Source organism: Balaenoptera ricei, chromosome 4 (assembly GCF_028023285.1).
Source record: "Balaenoptera ricei isolate mBalRic1 chromosome 4, mBalRic1.hap2, whole genome shotgun sequence".
NCBI lineage: Eukaryota > Metazoa > Chordata > Mammalia > Artiodactyla > Balaenopteridae > Balaenoptera > Balaenoptera ricei.
In genome coordinates, this window is record NC_082642.1 from 100,819,398 (window position 1) to 100,840,975 (window position 21,578).

General features: G+C 40.8%; 1 protein-coding gene across 24 annotated transcripts in view; it reads left to right on the forward strand.

Annotated features, from left to right (window-relative positions):
• Positions 1–21,578, forward strand: part of ZBTB20 (zinc finger and BTB domain containing 20) — a 784,241-nt gene that overhangs the window by 714,120 nt on the left and 48,543 nt on the right. For 23 of the 24 annotated variants that reach the window (XR_009502940.1, XM_059921075.1, XM_059921074.1 and 20 more), the window contains one exon: positions 19,811–19,911. The gene's annotated coding sequence lies outside the window, so the exon portion shown is untranslated. Of the gene's footprint in view, positions 1–19,810; positions 19,912–19,995; positions 20,768–21,578 lie in introns of those variants that run through there. The other variant, XR_009502941.1, reaches the window with a different exon arrangement.

The following is a 21,578-nucleotide window of genomic DNA, read 5'->3' on the forward strand; positions in this document are numbered from 1 at the left end:
CAACAACTCGAAGTCTGCTTTCTTGCAGTTCAGACTTCTGAATTACAACCCTGAACAAAGAAATAAATGAAGACCTTCAGACATCAAAATGAGCGTCCCAAAGTTTCCAACCGAACCCTTCCAGGCAATAATGTCTCTATAGCACTCACTTATCTAATTTTCCAATCCTAAGCAGAGTAGAAAATATACATAGCATAACAGGTTGGAAGGAGATGGCTCTTAAAAACTGGGACAGTGACACCAACGAGCTATGGCAGTGGATCATTAGACTGGGGCCATTAGACTGAGCAGAGCGAGATGAGGCTGATTCTCAAGAGAAAATAAAAAGTGTATTTCTGAAAAGTAGGAGCAATGGGTATTCGCAAGGATAACCCAGTATTATACGAAAAAATGTAAATGATAGCAGCCTACTCTGTTTAAGAAAACAGAGATATGTAAAAGTTTTCTATTTAAAAAAAGTGTAAGATATATTTTATTGCTTAAAGAGGCAAGTTTATGTCATTAAAAAAATATATATGGAACGTTTCATTCCCCAGTATAGCTCTTTTTGTTGTTCTTTTTTTAATTTGGAAAAAATTAAACATGGTTTTGTAGTGACATTAAAAATCAGTCTAGCCAAAACTACTCAAGACAAATACCTTAGAAGGAAGGATATTTGTTCTTGAATATTTTTTCTAGTCTAGATCTCTTAAAATAAAGATGTTCTCTGTCACTGATCTTAGTTATATACTGTATTTGTCATCTGGAGTAAGGCAGAGTTGATCATATTTAGCTGGTTTACTTTGTAATGCATCATTATAAGTGACCAAAAGCATGGTACAGGAAGTTGTTTGTGTGTTTTTTCATTGCTTATGCAACTTCCAAGCAGAAAATGTTCTTGAGACCAGATGGTAAAGAACAGTCAATTGCAAGTTCTATTCTCCAGATGTAATGATGTTTCATGTCTTCTTGAAGCCAGTTCAAATACATTTGTAAATTCAAGTCTTAACTTGTAGTAACCCTTTCTCTTCTGCTAGCCCCTATTTCAACTGACCAAGAATTGGGCTAGAATATTTGATTACAGGCTCTCTGCAGCCAGCTGTACCATGGAGTGGCAATGCCATGGCCACATAATTCAGCCAGGTAAAAGCTCATCACATGTGCTTTTGCGCATATCTGGTCACTGAGCGACAATGAGAGCTATGTGTTTATATTTATGGTACCAAACCTCTGTTCAACTTGATCCTTTCCAAGAGTGCACTTTGTAAAGACAATTAAAAAAAAATTTACCTGGTGTTTCTATTTGACGTGTAGGGTTTGTTTTTTTTTTGTTGTTTTTTTTTTTAAATCTGCTCAGCAATTTGAGTTTGCTTGGAACACAGATGAGTTAAGAGAAAAAGCTGTTTTTAAAAAAAAGTCTCTAGTAAGTGAAAATGAAGATACTATATCTGAATGAATGTGAAAAGTTGTCCCCTTGTATATTTTTAAATCTTCCCAAACCATCCCCAGTTCTCAGCCAAATGCAACCTACCCAGATTGTCTTCAGGAAAGTAGCAATTCACAGAGCTTTGCAGTTACCCATATATCAAACTGCACTCTCTCTCCAGTCCCTGCTCACAGCTCCACCATTTTAGAATATGGTGAGATATGCCAGAGCCCTACCATCTGTTTAATGGGCTAATTATGTTTACCACATGCCTACTTCACAGGAATACCATGGGTGAGGTTGCCAAACATCATACAAATATATATGTTTGTATATATAGATATAAAAATATACACATAAATAAAATCATATACATGTATAACAGCATCCAGCATTCCTTAGCTTCATTCTATCTTTTACTATCAGAATGTATCATGGCCCATCACTTAAGCCCAGCTAGGTACTGGCAGAGTTGATCGTAATGCATGGTGTGGCCGTCAGACTGAGGGAGACTGGGGGGAGATGAAATTCAGATTTTATACACACCCCTCTGTCTTTGCCTTATTAATCTGTGCCCCATTTTCTTTCTATTAAAATCTTGATATTTTAGCTTCATAATTAGTGCAATCAAACTTCATGATACTGTACATTGCTATATCCAGTGCTTTAGCTCTTACTTTTAAGAAAGAATATCCTTCGCTTTATTTAAAAAAAAAAAAAAAAAGTCAACTCTAAAAAAATCCTTTCTGTACAAACTACAACTATTCTTTACAAGGCTACAACTTTTATTTTTTGTACCACAGCTTCTATATTGGTCCTGTTCTTAAAGCTAGCATTTTTTTTTTCCTTTTATGAGGACCCTGCAACTCTTTACAACCTTTTTCTCTGGTGTTCTCTGAGAACTTCTTAGATACGTGTTCTCAGTGACTCCAGTTATTACAAGGGCAATTATCGATTGCTAGCCATGAAAATTATCACTGGGTCCCAAGTTGGGTCAACCTAAGTTGCTTCTTGGAAATGGGGCTTGAGCTAGGTGGGTCTTGAAAGATAGGGGGAATTTTGAGCAGTAAAGGGAGGCAAACAGAGGGCATCCTAGGTGAAGGGAGTCAAACCAGCAAAGGAACAGGACACAGATGGAAAAGAGTGAGTCATGAGTAAATGGAGTGCCTAGGTAGGATATGATATAAGCTCCAGGTACTGGGCTTTCTTTGTGGCTCCTTTGTCTATATAAAGGTAGCTCGGCAAGCCCTGGATCTTTTTGGCTTCGAAGATGCAGTGGCCTGAGAAAGACTGGGAAAAATATCCACATCTGTACAACAGACTATAAACCCCATATGTAGCATTCTATATAATGAAAAAGAATAACAACATATGAAGCTATCATTGATATAACATTTTATTTAGTCTTTTCTAAGATACAGGAGTATTTTTTTTTATGACAAAACAGTAAGTTTTTAATCTATGCGTTGGGTATATGGGAGGCCACTGTACTAGTCTTTCTAGTACTTTTTTTTTTTAACATCTTTATTGGAGTATAATTGCTTTGCAATGTTGTGTTAATTTCTGCTGTATAGCAAGGTGAATCAGCTATATGCATACATACATCCCCATATCCCCTCCCTCTTGCGTCTCCCTCCCACCCTCCCTATCCCACCCCTCTAGGTGGTCACAAAGCACCGAGCTGATCTCCCTGTGCTATGCGGCTGCTTCCCACTAGCTATCTGTTTTACGTTTGGTAGTGTATACATGCCCATGCCACTCTCTCACTTCGTCCCAGCTTACCCTTCCCCCTCCCCGTGTCCTCAAGTCCATTCTCTACGTCTGCGTCTTTATTCCTGTCCTGCCCCTAGGTTCTTCAGAAACTTTTTTTTTTTTTTAGATTCCATATATATGTGTTAGCATACGGTATTTGTTTTTCTCTTTCTGACTTACTTCACTCTGTATGACAGACTCTAGGTCCATCCACCTCGCTACAAATAACTCAATTTCGTTTCTTTTTATGGCAGGAGTATTTTTTAAAGCTTTTTTTCCCCTGAGTGTTAGAATGTTTTCTTATACTCCCTTAACTGAAGTAAATTATTCAAACAGAGCTGTTTTGTTTTATTTGTTTGTTTTTGTTTTTGCAGCTTTATGCTTACCAGGGATTTCATAAACAAGTTGGAAGAGAAAAAATAGCCAGGACATAAATATAGAGATAACCCAATCTGATAAGCTTGCATGAGCATGAGTGAGGGTCTGTGATGAGGATGAGAAGAATCTTCGTCAGTGACGGAATGATTGTGTTTTTAATGTTAGGCGTGTAAGTCTGATTTGAGAAGAGACACGGATATGGAAAGAAAGAGAGAGTTATCCACTATCATTTGATCATGTACACAAGGAAAAATGACTAGAAAATTTACTGTGTGACTTCTAGAACCTAGAAACCTAAAACCCAATGCAAACCACATAGACACAGATGAAGGGAAAGCCACCTGTTTACCAAAACAAGAGGACATTTGATGATTAAAGTCATCAAATGTTACGACTGCAAAGAATCTTAAAGACCATCACATCCAACACTCCCATTTTAAATAGGTGAAAAGTGAGACTCAGGAGAAATTTGATGACTTGTAATATCTACAGCAGTTGACAAACATGGCTGGGGACCCACATCGTCTGATCTACAGTCAGATGCCTTCCAGCCAAACACCCTGTCATTTCTTCAGTTTCTCTGCAGTCGTTTTGGAGAACTCTAACTTTGCCTTATCCTACCAGCCTTGCTTTGTGTATCTTGATTATCAACAAGCTTCTTAATTAATTGCTTTGAAGTTTATTTTAAAATAATAAATTACTGGATTCTTAGAAATGGTTCTAAAAATTAAGATGGGTTCTCAGAAGTATTCTGAGTATTCTACAAATACAGAGAAGCTCACTAGATAAATATAGATGCCTCTTCATAAAAATCCTATCATTCCTATAAAAATGGCATGATCATATTATTAGATTTTTCAAAGTTTCTAGCGTTCTAGACCTTTGTTGGAAAGCATAAATAGGTCAGACCAGATCTGCTTAGGTATCCCCTCTGAATTGTCCCTGGATGTTCCTAAACTGAGGTGCCTTTGTAAGGAAGTCCTTCCCACTGCCATTAGTATCATCAGCTCCTGCTCTCATCAGCATGGCCAGTTACTACATACTGATTGCCTATCAGGTTGAAAAAAGGCTGTACTTGGTGTTTTACTGATATTTCATTCAGTGTTAGAAGAGAAAGAACATGGTGAGAGTCCGGCGTAGCCCAGCTTCCCTTCTGTGAATAAAGAGTCCATCACTGACATTAGGCATTCAATAAATGCTTATTGAAAGGGGGAAAAAGCATCCATCATTTCTCTTTTTCAAAAAAATCTCTGGGTCATTTGAAAATATTACCTCTGAGCTTCTGATACAATGTCTTGTGGTTTGTTGCACCACATACGGTTATTATGATCTACTTGTGAGCCACAATCCAGAAATACTCTTACTGTTGCAGTGCAAAATAATATAATAATCCACTCTTACATTTTAAATGTGTCTGGCCCACCAAGTCCTAGCTCGAGTGCCAAACACACCACTGTGAAGGAACTGGCTGACATAGTGCCCTGAAATACCAGGTGAGTGTAATCTCTTCACACATGCATAGAAGAGCCTGGCTTTTGAGACCATGAAAAGGAGAAGAGGCAAACTACCTGCTCTTCCAGAAGCAGGAATCATTCAGCAGTAGTAGTCAGAGGGAAAAGTCTCTTGTGAAAGAAACTGTGGTGTCTCGTGGCTGTTTTTATTAAAACATTTAGTTCACCAGCATACCAACTCAAAGAGCAATTTAATTCACAAAGTGAATGAAATAAGAGTCTAGCCCCGTCAGCTACATTCCACCGCTGTTATGTGGGGTGATTTAGTGGTCAAGATCCCTACTATTCTGCATTTGGATATTTGTGAGGAAAATCTAGAACTCATTTCCTTCAGAAACCATATCCACATGGCACGTAGCAAGTACTACTAGACAGCAGTAGTAGAGGTTTTGTTATCAACTCCTGCCAGGTTTGCAGGCTGGGATAACAGGACATTAGTCATTTTCCTTCCTCTTCCTCTCTCCTCTCTTCCTTTTTTTTTCTTTTTCTTTCTCTTCTTTCCTCCTTTTATTCAAAACTCTTTTGCTTATGGATGTAGGGAGTATTCCAAAAGGAAATAGGCAGAATAAAAACTATTTTGAGGGCAACATAACCATTTTGACTTATAACTATATCCATATGCCTTTCTGTATTCCTAAACAGCTGAAGAGCATACAGAACAGCCCAGGCGCTGGTCCTTAAAGTAGGTGTGTCCTAGGGCACTCTTTGATTTGAACTAGCCGAGCCTACTGTTTCATGTTATTGAACAGTCAAAACAGAGAAGGAAGTTTTCCTTCTGTGGTCCTAGCCCAAATGAGTGACAGGATGTAGCCTCTCTCTGTAATTTTCCATGAAGTCCTCCCCTGGTCCAATTTCTATGATATCTAGAGCTACTGGGGGGAATGCACACTCCAAAAACATAGCTTGCAGTGATTTTTCTTAGGATGGCCATGATGAGGCAGTGAGGAAATGGAGACATGCATGTTACAAATTTAGATTATTTTTTCCTCATACACTTTTTTTTTTTTTTTTTTTTTGGCTGTGTTGGGTCTTCGTTTCTGTGCGAGGGCTTTCTCTAGTTGTGGCGAGTGGGGGCCACTCTTCATCGCGGTGCGCAGGCCTCCCACTGTCGCAGCCTCTCTTGTTGCGGAGCACAGGCTCCAGACGCGCAGGCTCAGTAGTTGTGGCTCACGAGCCTAGTTGCTCCGCGGCACGTGGGATCCCCCCAGACCAGGGCTCGAACCCATGTCCCCTGCATTGGCAGGCAGACTCTCAACCACTGCGCCACCAGGGAAGCCCTCCTCATACACTTTTTAACTTGCTATCTAGAGCCATTTTTTTCTCAGTCAAATGGGTGGTTTAAAGAAAAACTTACATTCATAATTTCTGAGTGATTTTTTCCAGCCTGTCCTTTTATTTTGCTTTTTGGTCGTCACTTTAACAGGTGGTGGAGTGGGGATCATGTACAAAAAGACCTCATCTTGTCTTACAAGGCAGAGATTATGCTCATGGGGGAAATACAGGTCTTCAGATACAAGGTTCTCCCTCCCAAAGAAAGTGACTCAGGTAACAGTACCCAACAAGGTATAGCCTGACGAGTGGGACATTGCAGCCGTGTTTTCAGTGCTTTTCACTCTCTAGAATTTTATGCAATGACAGTATCCAAGAACCTTTGAAATATCTCTGTCTGGTCACACAAAAAGGAGAGAAGAAAAAGTCCTTGGAAAATTAAACGTATCTGGTGCAAGCTAGTTGCAAATCTGGTGAAACTTCTACCTTCTTCCTATCCCCTGCACACCCTCCCATCGCTGGAGTTTGGGGGTTTTATACGGTAATAGGATGCTAGAGAAGGTGTCTATCTGGCATGTTTGGATTCCTTGCTGTTTCAAATACTTTGAAGAAGAATGCTTGATTCCTGCAGTTTTTAAAACTAGTTTAGTTAAACATGTTGGTCATCAGGCCCTGCGATGCATGATTATTCAATACGTTTTAAAATTGCCCCCAAAGTCAATCGTGCTGTCCCCTTTCTCCCTCTGCCTGCCTGTCTCACTTTACTGGGAGGCACTGGAAGTAGTGTATGCGTGTACGTCTGGGAGGAGACAGACTCCCTACCTGTAAATGGCTTGCTATTATTAGACTTGCAGTTACCAGGGGTTATGTAAGACAATTGAAGCTCTGTGTTTTAACAGAGACATGATTCATGCTGCTTGTAGTAACAGTAACCACCTCCAAACGAGACAGAAACCAGACGCAGACAAAGGCTGGAGAAATCAATGCCGACTCAGTACAGCCATTCTGCTGATACCCTCTGCCTTTCAATCAGAGCACTTAGGTTATCAGGAGAGGAGGCTCCTGGCTCTTTCTGGGTCTGTTCTGTCTCCTGGGACTACCAGGCGAAATCATGTGGGCTGGAGCTGTGTACAGGAGAAAACTGGGCCTCGGGAGCAGGGATGTCTGACCTCCCTCCCCAGCTTCCTGTACATCACGCCCCAGGGTCTCCCCCGTGTTTCAGACACACCTGGAGGAACAGTGCTTGTTACCTGCACTGTGGCTCAGAATTCTCTGTGGCTTCTACTCAGCAAAGTTGGAACTTGAGTGTTTGGCTCACGCATTCAAGTAACTTTGCTCCAGTGACGCTCTGCAGCACGCGGGAAGGGGAGAGGATGGAGTGAGATTTGAGCTGCTGCCGGTGCTTTAGTACAGCTTCTCCTCAAACCTGAATGGAAGTGGACTGGCTGTGTGTGTAGACACACATGGGCCCCTTTCCTGATTCCTCCAGTAGCTGTTCTTTGAGACTACACTGATTCGCCACTTCACAGAATGCAAAGCATTTCCACGTACGTCAGCTTATTTTAGCCTCACAACTTTGGGAGAGAGGCCAAGCACACATTATTAATGAATACCATTTTACAGGTGAGAGGTTTTATGGCTAGAAGGTAATTATGTCATTCATTGTTTCCTTGCTCATGATTTTATAAGACTCAGAAAAGTTAGTGACTTGACCATGATCACACAACTAGTACTTATCAGATCCAAGAAGACAAGGCAGTTCCTCTGATTCTCCATCTAGTACTCTGCTTCTCGGATTTGCTACAAAGCTTGTTGGCAGCCATGGCATTTTGGGGGATAAAAAAGGATTTTCTGCTGAAAACCGTGGTTTTTAGATTTAAGCTCTTCTGCTCATTAGCTGGGCAACTTAAACCTCCCTCCCCCACCCCAGACTTCTCATCTGTATAACTCATGGTGGGGAGAACTCACTTTTAAAGAGTGGCCATGAAAGTACCACGTAAGCTCTGATGGGTCTAAATCAGTGCAGAGATTGCCAGTAGTATCCCCCCATTTCCACCACGTGTGACAACAGGAGAGAGATGCAGAGATCTCAAATTTCACCTAGAACATAAAAGTAAACTATTTTTACATCAAAAAGAAGAAATTAAGATACTTTACTGCAGAAACTGCCCATGGCTCTCAGAAAGCAACAGCCTTGACCCAGTGGCCTATGACACATTCAAAAGTCAGGCTACCCTTCATTTTTACTCTCAAATGTGTAAATTGTTCAGAAAGCAACTCTAAACAGGGACATGACAGAAAATTAGCTAAGCCATTTAGCTTCACCCACCCAATAATCTCCCACAATAAAAATTCCAGTTTTAAAAATGCTTATTATTGATTACTACTAATAATAAATAATACATTGTTATGAATTTTAACTAAGGACCAACACAGAATTTCCTATTATAGCATTTTTACCATTATCCTACTATTTTCATACATTATATAATACAATATATACCTATTTTGAAGTAAGCCTAAGTAAACATTTTAACTTATAAATAGTTTTCAATTAAATCTTTGGTTTGTATACCACTTTTTATCCAGGAAAATAGCAAAATACTTCACAAACTATACTTGAATGAAATTCATTTTCCCCTCTACCAAAATGTGAAAATCATATGTTGCTGCAGTTTTAAGGAAGAAAGCTACAGTCTGTTTCTCTCATAATCAAACTCCCTGACTGGGCATCCAGAGACCAAATTTTTAGTCCTAGCCTCACTACAAACTCACTATTAGGGAATCCATTAAGTCCTAACTTCAGAATACATCTAATCTGAAAAACCCAAAGCCCCTTAATATCTGGTTATTGCACACTCGCCTGAGACTTCAAATCTGCTCAGTGGTCTATGTGGTATGGCAGAAAAAGAGCTTTACGGGAATGATGGAATTCACTGTTTGGGGGTAACATGTTGTGCTAGCAGCCGAGCTGTCTTAACTTCGTCAATGCAACGTGTCTCCAGATCGACCCAAAGAGATAGAGGCTGGAAGATGCCTGGAAGGCAGGAGCACGTTCAGTCCTTTGACATCCTGCAGGTGGTTGCTACCCTACAGAATGGCATATTCTGTGTCCCAGGCATGGTGATAAGCAGTGGATCCTCGCACAAGACCGACTTCCTTGTGCAGGAAAAGAGGCTTTTCTTTATCAGCCAGGTACCACGATTTAATGATCATGAATGATGATTTCCTCATTGGTAGAGAGGCATTTGTGCCACTGGTTCCTTTCATGGGTCCTCTGATGGTCCCAGATTATTTTAGTCTTCTCTCCATTTGGAGTCAACTAATGCAAAGTCTCATCTTCACCTAAGAACAGAGCTGCCTTTGCTCTTCTAGATCTAGCCTTCATCTCCCCAAAGCATACATGTTACCATTTGTGGAGGTGATGATGGTAATAATGGATGGTGTTTCTTCCCCACAAGGTGGTGGTACATTCACCTGGGCCTTTAGCATATTAAGCTGTCCCCATAGCTACAGAAATCAAGTTTTGACCTAACATGCCCCAGTGTTAACTATTTCTGTTCACGGCCTCTAATAATATGATTATAACCACCTAGTATTGCACAAAGGGCCACCCTAGGTGCTGGAGTTTTTATAATGTGTAAACCAAGGTCTATGTCCTAGAGAATTTACATTCTTACCAGTGATAGAGGACACAGGGGTTAAACTACAACCATTTATCTAAGTGTTAAATGAGTAGCAGAGGTCAGCATGGGCTGAGACAGTTTTCATAACAGATACATGATTGATACAGGCCTTGAAAGAAAGGAAAGGCCTAGATAACAAAAAGGTCATAGAGGCCTTCCAAGCAGCCAAAATGGTATGTTCAGAGGCTCAGAGATACGAACGTGCTTAGTCTTTCTGACATTCTGTAAGTTAACCAGTTTAGACCAAATGGAATATTGATGGAAAGGAAATCTGAGAGGGCTTATTTGATACAGATTCAGTGAACTAACATACCCAAGCTAAAGAGTTTAGAGCCAGGGGAAATCCATTAAAGCATCTTCTCTAAGCATATTCTGAAGTTAATAAATGTGCCGGTAGAAAGGTGGGGGAGTGGGGGATGGTTCTGTAATCCAGTAAGTTTGGACAATGCTGGAGTCTTCAACACCTTTAATATCCTTATGGGCATTATGAGTTTGTAAGAGAGACATATCGTATTCTGTGTTTCCTGTATTTGTTTGACCAATGAACTTTTTTTTGAGGTTCATCTTGAAGTTCTAGTGTCCTATAAAACTCACTTTGAGATATACCAGCTGGAAAGATTTTGAAGGGCAGGAGTAGATGACAGGGCAAAACACTATACTATAATGATTAATTTAGTACTATTATGAAGTACTAATAGTACTACTATTTTTTTCTGTCTTCAAGTACAGACAAAAAAAAAGATATCACTGATGGAACCAAAGGGAAGGATAGAGATCAGAAGTAGAGAGGATAAACTCCAAGATAGGAGGAGAATGTAAAGAAAGGTAAAGCTATATCTTGAGGAAACAAATGATAAAATTTCAGAGATATTGGAGAAGGAGATGAGAGTCAGTGAGCTTACCACACTGGATGCTCTAGATCCTCTTATTTAATGTAGGAGGCAAGGTCATCAACTGAAAGAGAATGAAGAATGAGACTTGATAAAGTAAAACGTATGAAGAAAAACTGCTGTAGGCTTGTACTCAGCAACAGCACTGAGCAGGAGTAAGGGTACAGATGGCATGCATGCGCAGGGTTTCGTACTGAGAGTGGGAGGGAATGGTGAGTGGTGACACGGATTCATAACTGAATAACATAAGAAGAGGCCCTGTTACATAGAAGGCCAGGGGAGCAAGGAAATCTGGAGAGTTGTTGAGAATAGCGTTGAAATGGTTGATCATGGGGTAAGGTCAGACTGGACAAAGACATCCGGTGAAGCCAGCAGGAGCCTACTAATGGACCAGGTGAAACGAGTAGGTTCCTTAGGCATTAAGGAAGGGGAATTCTCAAGCTGGGGTTGGAACACTTGAGGTCAAATGTGAGGCCTCAAAAGAGTAATTTGGAATGAGAATGAGGGCTAAGAAGTAGCTGAAAAAGATGATGATAAAGGTCTGTCGAAAAAAATGGTAGTGGGTTTTAGGTTGACATATTAATGAAAGTAGGGAGGGAAAACATAAATCAAGCATAGAAGGTTTTGGAAAAGTTTAAAAAAGGATTGAAGAAGGCATTAGTGGGCCATGATGGAGAATCTAATACCATAAGCCTATGACGAGGACCTCAAATAAACCGCAGTGGAATGAAGGCAGGAGATCAGTTGTTTAGTGATCACAGCTTGGTGTAGGTTAAGCCCCAAAGCATTGTGGTTAAAACCTGGCCCTAGAGCCCTGCTTTGTTACCCTCTAGCTTCGTGATCTATGGCAAAAAAAAAAAAACTTCACCTTTCCTAAACATCAGCTTCCTCATCTATAAAATCAGAATATAATTCCCATCTCTGAAGAGTGAGTGTAAGAGATAAAGTTAAATAATGTATAAAAAGTGCCAAGCACAAGACTTGCTGCACAGTAAGCATTTAATACGGGTAGCCAGATTACTATGGAGGTGATGAAAGCAGGAAGAGGGAAGTGATTTTCACTTTGGAGACAGTGGCAATGTGTTCTTCTGGCTAGTGCCATTTTGATGTTTCTCCATTTAGCCACAAATGTAATGATTAGTCCAGAAAACATGCTCAGTGCAAGGGGCAAAGTATAGATAACTCTGATATAACACCAAATAACATGCTGCACCCTAAATTGTTCTCATGTTGGAATCCTCATTACGGAGTTTAAAGTGACCTTATGACCAGGTCCTGCGGCAGCCTTTTTGGACCGGAAGATTCCAGTATCAAATGACTTAGAGAAGGGGTTTCCATCAACAGGTATTCATTAAAAACAGAAAAAGTATCATCATATGTATAAACACGTATATATGTGTATATATGCATATGTATGTGTGTATGTATATATCTATATCTGTATATCTATATATCTATCTCTCACCTGGTCCCAAAGATCTCTTATTTTAAAAACAAAAATCAACTGTACCTGACAACACTAAGGCTCCTGGGATGTGCAACTCTTATTAACAGAGTTTATGAATTGTCAAAGAGGAATCAAGATTCCTGTAGAGAAAATTAACATAGATTTAAAGGGACAAACAGTGAGTGGGACCTTCTATTGGCAGGGCTATCCCAGGGGTCCTCAGGCCACCAGAGGTACTTCTTCTGGACATGGGTATTAACTAGTGGTTAATTAAGGAGCTAAAATTTTTTTAAGTAAAACATTTCTTGTAGCATCAAAAAGCTGAAGATGGGGTTCCTGATTAGTTTTTCTGGCCATGATTGGTGCCTTATTCATTAAATGGTTTTCTCATCAGTTTCCAAGGAGGTGGGTTGGTAATATAGACTTGGGAATTCGTTTCAGGTAATTAGTTAAAAAGTTAAAAGTCAAACAGATTTCTTTAACAGGTTTAGTGGTTTAACAGGTTGATGAGCTACTTAATTCCCACATCTTTCTTCTCAGGGGACTATTAGAGTTTTAAAGGACTTTTAAAATCATAAAATTCACCTCCTTTTCTTACAGATGAAAAAGCTGAGCTACCTAGCGGTTAAATGACTCATCCAAGGTCATGCAGCTAGTTCTATGATTTTGCTCTCTTTCCTTACTCTTACTTCTTTTTAACGCTCTCCTTTTCTCTTTCACCAACATTCTCTGCACTCACAACCATCTCTCTGTTGATTATTTATTGCATTTATCCTTGCCTTACGAAATTTCCTGTGCCTCAGATTATGAGCTAGTGGGTCTTTGCCAATTAGTAACCCCTCACCACTAATTCATCACTACATTTGGGGGTGAAGAAAGGAGGGAAGTGGAACAATTTTAAATTTACTGTGATCTTTGAGACCGCTTTCTCTACACCTGGGAATCGCTGTTAGACAATTAAGGTTAGTAAAGCGCATTGAATTTCTCAGAGGAAAGGTGTTATTTGAATTATTACCAGATACTATTGTTAAAAATAACAATAATGTAAAAAAATAGGAACTTCATATGTTAGAGACATGATCATTTTAATTTCCAGTTGTGGGATCTAGAAATTATTCTTTTTCACGATGTGCTCTGTGCCAGAAACTCCTTGAATTATGTCTATTGCCCGATGACCTGACAAACTGGCCCAGAATCAGAAGTCAGGCATGCCGTGTGAGCTGTTAGCCAAATTTTTCAGCTCAAACTGCTCCTTTGAAAGCAACCCTCAGTAGGAAGGTGAGTGTCAGACATAGGACCTGTGGTACCAGATCAGTGTCATCAGCATCACCTGGGAGCTTGTTAGAACTGTAGAATCGCAGACTCCATCCCCAGGCACGCTGAATCAGAAATCTTGGGTGATTCATTTGTTCATTAGAGTTTGAGAAAACCAGTACAAGGCATCCTCATCTTCAACTAGAAAGGAGCTAGGAAGGAGTTATACTTATTGATAGTTTCTGAAAGAGTTCCTTCACCTGAGGTCTGTACTCCCATTTCTTTCAGTGACTCTGAACCATTATGGAAATAACATAAACCTCTTTCTTGTGCTGAAATCACAGTGGGAACTAGAAATGTGTCCATGCTGTGTTGGAGCAGTTGTTGTGTAGTGAAAAAAGCACAGATTTAGAGTCAGAAAGATCTGGGTTTGAATTCTGGCCTCACTATCCACAGCTTTCTAATCTTGGAGTGGTTCATTAAGCACTCTGAGTCTCACTTTTCCACATCTGTAAAATGGGTATACTAACACCTACAGCACGACATTGCTGTGAGGATTAACTAAGAATGAACTTACACATAAAAGTTCCTCACGCAGTCCCTAACAACATTTAGACATCTAACAAATTATTGTTACTGTTATCTTTTTTGTAAGCCTTTGTCAGAGAAGCCCCATCTGTGGTTTTAGAATGATTTGGTGTGACTTCCAAAGAAGGGGAATGGCCATACTGAAATGAGATCTCCGCAGAAAGTTCCTCACAGCAATCTGTGGCAGTGTGTTACATAAGAGCTCTGCTCTCTAAGGGCTTCCGAGACAGATCTGCAGAGCTGTCAACAATACAGCAGTCTGGAATGGAAATGACCCACTGTCTATTCTGCCTCTGGCACCATTCAGAACCTTGCCAGCTGGGCTCCCAGGGCAGATTCTTTATTACAGTGATGATGTAAGTGGCAGAGAGAATAGCTGGATTTCCAGATTCTGGGAAAAATGTATGACCCCAGCAGCCTTTTACCTTTTGACTTAAAAACTGAGTGCACTGGATATGGACGCCATTGAAAAAGGATAAATATGAAACCTCATAAAGTCATTTTCACTGAGTCTTTTTTAGAGTATAACTACTCTTTAAGTAATGAAATATGACACACCATGCAATAGTTCTAATTAAAAACCCTCAGGTGTGTGCTAAGGCAAGAGGGAAATAAGAAGAAGGAGAGAGGTTTTACCCAATTTACCCAAAAGTGAAAGGAAAATCTTAGCAAGAAAATGTGGAGCTGTGAAAGAGGAGTGTGATTAAAGGACAGAAAGATTATGTCTCCATTTAATTATAAAATGCACAATTTAAATCTAATGTTAGACATACTTAAAATGTACACTTATGTAATTACACAGTGGGTGTGTATGCTTCCAGGTGATTTTTCACTGCATTGTACTGGACATATCGACCAGTGATTTCCTTTATCATTTTAATGTAGTTGCCAAGGGAAGAAAAGAGAAGGACGCTCTGTCTGGTGAAGGGTTGATAACTGTCCAGCCATGTGATGGTTTAGTAAGAACTATGAGGAACTCTTGAGCCCAATTTGCTGTCTACGTGGGTGTTACTATTTAATGGATCTCTCAATGCATAGCATGGCTCCACCATACTGGCCAAAGAGAATATAATGACCAGCACCACGTTTCTCCTCTGGTGAGTAACAGTGAGTAAGGTGCTCACCTGGGGGAGACAGGTGAACTCTTGTAGGGCCGGAGGCTAGCATTTAAGAGCTGAGCTTTTCTGGACAAGTAAAATCTACTGAGATCCCCTGGAAAAGTCTGTTTTCCTCACCTAGGTAAACACTGTTACCCCCACAACGTGTTTTGTTGGGCATTACATCTTCAGGAGAAAGAAAATGATTCCGTTTGAGAATGAGGATAGAGAGGAGATTAAACAATTAATGTTTCGTCTACCACAAGAGAAGAACAAGGGACGAAAATTAGAACAGACCTGGGAGCAGTCATCTATCCTTTTCTACAAGTAGATTGGTGATATAATGAAAGGAAAATAAGTAAAAATTTAAAAAAGCCTATAGGATAAATACTGGGCAAAGCGAGGTGGAAAAAGATTTATTGGTGTGGCATAATAGCAAGATTGCCAATAGCCTATGTTTCTGTAAGATGAATTTAACCATAGAATTACCACAGCATGTTCTCACCAAGAACTTCAGCTGAACCCCCTGCTTTTCCAAAGCGTGAGAAATTTCTTCATTCTGCTTTTTCACCCTGAGTTGAATCACCCCAGTGGTATTTGCAGTATTGTCACAATTGTTTCTGCTGGTAATGTTAAAAAGGTTTGCTTCCTTGTTCTTTAAATCCATCCTCATTTTTTAAACATCAGTTAACTATAAAAGGACATTTATTAGTTTGATTTATTGAAGTGAATAAGTGAAACAAAGTTTTTCTTTTTGTGGAACCCAGTGTATCCTTGCAGGCTATGCACCCAACCCCTCACTCTCTCTGGTCTGGTCACTGCTGATGGTCTGCTGGGTCTATTGGTGCCAAGCAACACCGGTAGATATTCAGAGATTTGTGACCTTTTCTATCAATTGTCGTTGCTCAGCTGCTAGTAAGGATGTGGCCTTGAGCAAGTCAGTTCCCTTGATCTCCTCATCTGAAAAATGCGGGGTTGGAGTAGATGAGCTTTAAGGTCTTTCCAGTTCAATCTCAGCTTCCATGACTCTAAGCAAGCATCTTTATTGCTTTTATTTTCTTTAATAAACTTTTTATTTTAGAACTTTTTAAACTTTTTACTTTATATTGGAGTATAGTTTATTAACAATGTTGTGAAAGTTTCGGGTGTACAGGAAAGTGATTCAGTTATACGTATACATGTATCTATTCTTTTTCAAATTCTTTTCCCATTTAAGTTGTTACATAACATTGAGCAGAGTTCCCTGTGCTGTACAGTAGGTCCTTGTTGGCTATCTGTTTTAAATATAGCAGTGTGTACATGTCAATCCCAAACTCCCTAACTATCCCTCCCCCCACACCCTTCTCCCCTGGTAACCATAAGTTAGTTCTCTAAGTCTGTTTTGTAAATAAGTTCATTTGTATCATTTCTTTTTAGATTCCACATACAAGCGATATCATACATTTCTCTTTCTCTGTCTGACTTACTTCACTCAGTATGACAATCTCTAGGTCCATCCGTGTTGCTGCAAATGACATTATTTCATTCCTTTTAATGGCTGAGTAGTATTCCATTGTATATATGTACCACACCTTCTTTATCCATTCCTCTGTTGATGGATGTTTAGGTTGCTTCCATGTCTTGGCTATTGTAAACAGTGCTACAATGAACTGTATCCTTTCGGACCATGTTTTTCTCTGGATATATGCCCAGGAGTGGGATTGCTAGATCATATGGTAGCTCTATTTTTAGTTTTTTAAGGAACCTCCATACTGTTCTCTATAGTGGCTGTACCAATTTACATTCCCACCAACAGTGTAGGAGGGTTCCCTTCGCTCCACACCCTCTCCAGACTTTATTGTTTGTGGATTTTTTGATGATAGTCATTTTGACTGGTGTGAGGTGATATCTCATGGTAGTTTTGATTTACATTTCTCTAATAGTTAGTGATGTTGAACGTCTTTTCAGGTGCCTCTGGGCCATCTGTATGTCTCCTTTGGAGAAATGTCTGTTTAGATCTTCTGCCCATTTTTTGATTGGATTGTTTGTTTTGATGATATTAAGCCTCATGTGCTGTTTGTAAATTTTAGGGACTAATCCCTTGTCAGTCACATCATTTGCAAATATTTTCTCCCAATCTGCAGGTTGTGTTTTTGTTTTATTTATGGAAAGACCTTAAAGCTCATCTACCCCAACCCCTCATTTTTCAGGGGGGTTTCCTTTGCTGTGCAGAAGCTTTTGAGTTTAATTAGGTCCCATTTGTTTATTTTTGTTTTTATTTCCATTACTCTGGGAGATGGATCAAAAAAAGATATTGCTGCGATTTATGTCAGAATGTTCTGCCTATGTTTTCCTCTGAGTTCTATAGTGTCCGGTCTCACATTTAGGTCTTTAATCCATTTTGAGCTTATTTTTGTGTATGTTATTAAAGAATGTTCTAATTTCATTTTTTTACATGTAGCTGTCCAGTTTTCCCAGCACCATTTATTGAAGAGACTATCTTTCCCCTATTGTACAGTCTTGCCTCCTTTATCATAGATTAATTGACCATAGGCATGTGGGTTTATTTCTGGGCTTTCTATCCTGTTCTATTGACCTATATTTCTATATTTATGCCATTACTGTACTGTTTTGATGACTATGGCTTTGTAGTATAGTCTGAAGTCAGGGAGCCTTATTCCTCCAGCTCCATTTTTCTTTCTCAAAATTGCTTTGGCTATTTGGGGTCTGAATCAGCAGACATCAGCTGAGCACTAACCTGTGTGCAAGGCATTGCACTCTATGGGTACAAAGTAAAAAGTACACAGAGTAAAAATGGCCTCTGCCTTCAAGAAGCTTAAGGGGGGGGGGGGGAGACAAATTACACAAATAATTATTAGAGTCCATAGAACGTGGGAAGGGAGTGGTGCAAAAAGTGCTTAAGGATTTGAGAAGGGCACTTTCCTTTGGAAAATGTCTCATAAGCGAGGTGGTGTTTGGATGACCCCTAAAGAAGCTCTATGTAGACATTGGGAAAGGGGAGGAAAGACCATGACCATGGTGAGAACAAGTGGGACTTCTGCAGTGTAGAATGCACTGTAGAAAAAAAGAGTAAGAAATTAGATTGAGGCTATATTGTAGGAGGCTAGAATGCCAAGCTGAGAAGTTTGCATTTGATCCAGTAAGCAAAGAGCAAAGGAGTAATGTGTTTAGAATGGTGCTTTAGAACAGTAAATGTAGTGTTGTTGTGAAGGATGGACTAGAGGTACAGAGGATCTGGGGGAAGGGAAGCCGGTTAGGAGGCACTCACAGAAATCCAGGCAACACGTGATAAAACGATAAATAGGTGTTGGGATAAAAAGTGAGTATTGATTCACAGCCTGAGTAAAAACCACAGGAGTTGGCAGCTGATTGGATATGGGAAATGAAAGAAAAGGAGGAACTAAAGAAGACTCCTCAGTTGTAGGCACAAGTAACTGGACGAAGATGGTACCAGTAGCAGGAAATGGGAAGGCTGGAGAAGGAACATATTTTGAGGGAAAGGCAATGAATTCTGCTGGAAACTTTCTGAATTAGAAGTGCCTGTGCAGTGTATGATGGAGATGTGAGCTTCTCAAAGTTAGAGGCCCCATCTTATTCATCTTTTCTAGGTGCCTAATAGAGTCTATGTAAACAATGAATGAATGAACAAACAAGCAAATGAATCAGCGAACTGATAAGCAGCAGTTATTTAGAATGCGGGTCTGGAGCTCTGTAGACAAGCGAGAACTAAAGATAGCCATGTGGGTGTTCTCTATGGAGAAGTGACTGTTGAGGCCATGGAGGGTGGCTGTGTAGGCAAAGCTTGAGGAGAGAGAGAATCTTGAGGCCTGTCTGCATTTAGGAAACAGGAGAGAGAAGGCAGGCCAGTGAAAGAGGCAGAAGAGAACTGAGAGCGGGAAGTCAGGATGATGCAGCGTCCCAATGAGAAGGGAGGAGAGTTTCCGGAATAAAGTGGTCATCAGGGCGCAGGGTGGCCAAAGGGGAAAGTCCTGGGAAAAGACCTCTGGGCCTGAGGCTCTGAGACAGACAAGGGTCCATTCTGTAGCCCCTGAGGCTGAACTCCTCGGGGTTAGAGGATATGGCAGAAAACAGAGGCTGTAGTGAAGGGTGGAGAGAAGGCAAGAGCTCAGAAACATGGCCAGGTCAGTGGGCGTTTTTAAGATAGGCAAGAATCTCAGAGCAACAGTGAGAGAGAGATTGCGGTGGAATGAACACTGGACGAAGAGTCCGCTGTGGCCAGGCTTCCCCTACCCTCACCCTCCACCTCAACTCCAACTCAGGATCACACCGTCAGCTCCACACTGGCGGGTGCTGTTGACAGCTTCACACCAGACAGGCAGTCAGGTGGAAACACTGAAAATGGGGCCTGGGCAACACCCTCTCCACCTCCCTCCCCTGACTCAGTGTTCTCTGGTGCAAAGTGCAGGACCCGACTCTCAACCAAGTCCCACGGTTCTGGCTGTGTAGAATGAGTGATCACCATCACCTCTTCATTTAACAGCGTTATCTTTGTTTGTTCCTTGTCTGATCCAGATGCAGCCGCTCTCTGTTCCCTGCCCCAATGAACATCTGCACTAGGCCCAAGCCTTGGAGTGATTTACCTGAAGAGTGACACCATTTATTTGAAAACTACTGTGAGTACATTATGCCTCCAATGAAAGGCTTCTTAGTTCACTTTGTTTAATTTTTTTTAAAAACTCACACAATTGTAAGCGCAGATGAAATTTTAGATGGCGTCATCTCTTGGATGCGGCAAGGTGACCAGACTCCGTCCTGAAGTACCTGCACTGGTTCTCCGCTTCCAGCCTGCAGTGCGCACCCTGGTAGCATCGCGCCCGCCTCGCTGGGGGGCTGCGCTGAGCTGCATCTGAGCGCACCTTGCAGGGACCGGTGCTGTTCTGCTTGGTCATCTCGCCTCTGCCTGAAGCGGTGGCAGCTCCAGCCCTATCTGTTTGCTTCTCATCCCCCTTCTTTGCCACTCTGTTGAATCTCACTGCAGCTTGTCATTTCATGCCACCCTGGACACATCCGTGAGCCAGCTTTCCGTGCCTGTGTCCACCTGTGATGTAGCTGCATCTCTGTGTCCCATGCTGTGGTCTCCTTGTTACTCAAGGGGGCCAACACCCACCCTTGCAGCTGCGGGCTTCTTCAGCCATATCTCTAAACCATTGTGCCCAGGTCAGCTCTGCCCTCTGGATGCATAGCTCTGAGTACTTGATTTAGTTCCCTCCACATCAGACATTTATGTAGGAGAAGTACAACCCATGCAAGTCAAGTTGCAGAAATAAGTTGGGGTAGGAGCTATGATGCCTACAGAAAAATACTGATGAAAGAGTGATCATTCATTCATTGATCATTGCTAGAAGTAACAGATGAATATATGCTCAAGTATTCATTGATCATTGCTAGAAGTAACAGATGAATATATGCTCAAGTATTCATTGATCATTGCTAGAAGTAACAGATGAATATATGCTCTCTTTTACTAGAAAAGCCAGAAATTTAAATTACTTAGAGGCTATGCATGCAAAATAATTATACATTTTAGAACAAAAACTCATTCTGGTTGTTATATTTACACATTTTCCTATATGGTGTGAGGCAGGTAACGGGATGGTGTTTTACAGACATCTCTGTTACTGGAAAACGCCAAACCTGGGAGACTAACATCCCTCTCAGGCTTCAGGTAGGATTTTCACATTCATATTTTTTATGTCTTTAGCTATTCTGGCATAAATCAAACCCAAAGGGATGAAGTCAGAGTTTTGTGTTGTTTTATTTTGCTTTGCATTTTACCTTTAATGCTGTCAGTCACCTGAATTGTAATTGGTGGTGACGGATATGAAGGCAATAGGCAGGCCTGCCTGGCCAGGTTGGAGGTGGGAACCATCAGACTGATCTACAGTACTAACGGGCTCGAGGGACTGGGGACTAAAGACATGATAAAAGGTCAAAAATAGAGTGTCCTCATTCCATACCCATACAAGGAACTTGCTTGTGTAAGCACCTTCATTCGTCCTTAAGTTCAAGCGAAAGAATGCGTTAGAAATCCCCACATCTGGACAGTTTTCTGAGTTTTTCTTCATCACAGAGTAATTATTGCTGGTGCAAGTATCACAGGCACACCAGGATGCAGCCTGTTTCCAAAGTTTCAGCCTGGTTTATCCTTTGGGAGGGAAGAGAGTCTTTGCCACTCCTACCTTCCTGTACTGCAGAGAACCCATAACCAGACCTAGAAATCAGGAGCTAAGATTTCCTAAAAATCTCCGGGAAGCCCACAAGGGAGCCTCTGTTTGTGCCA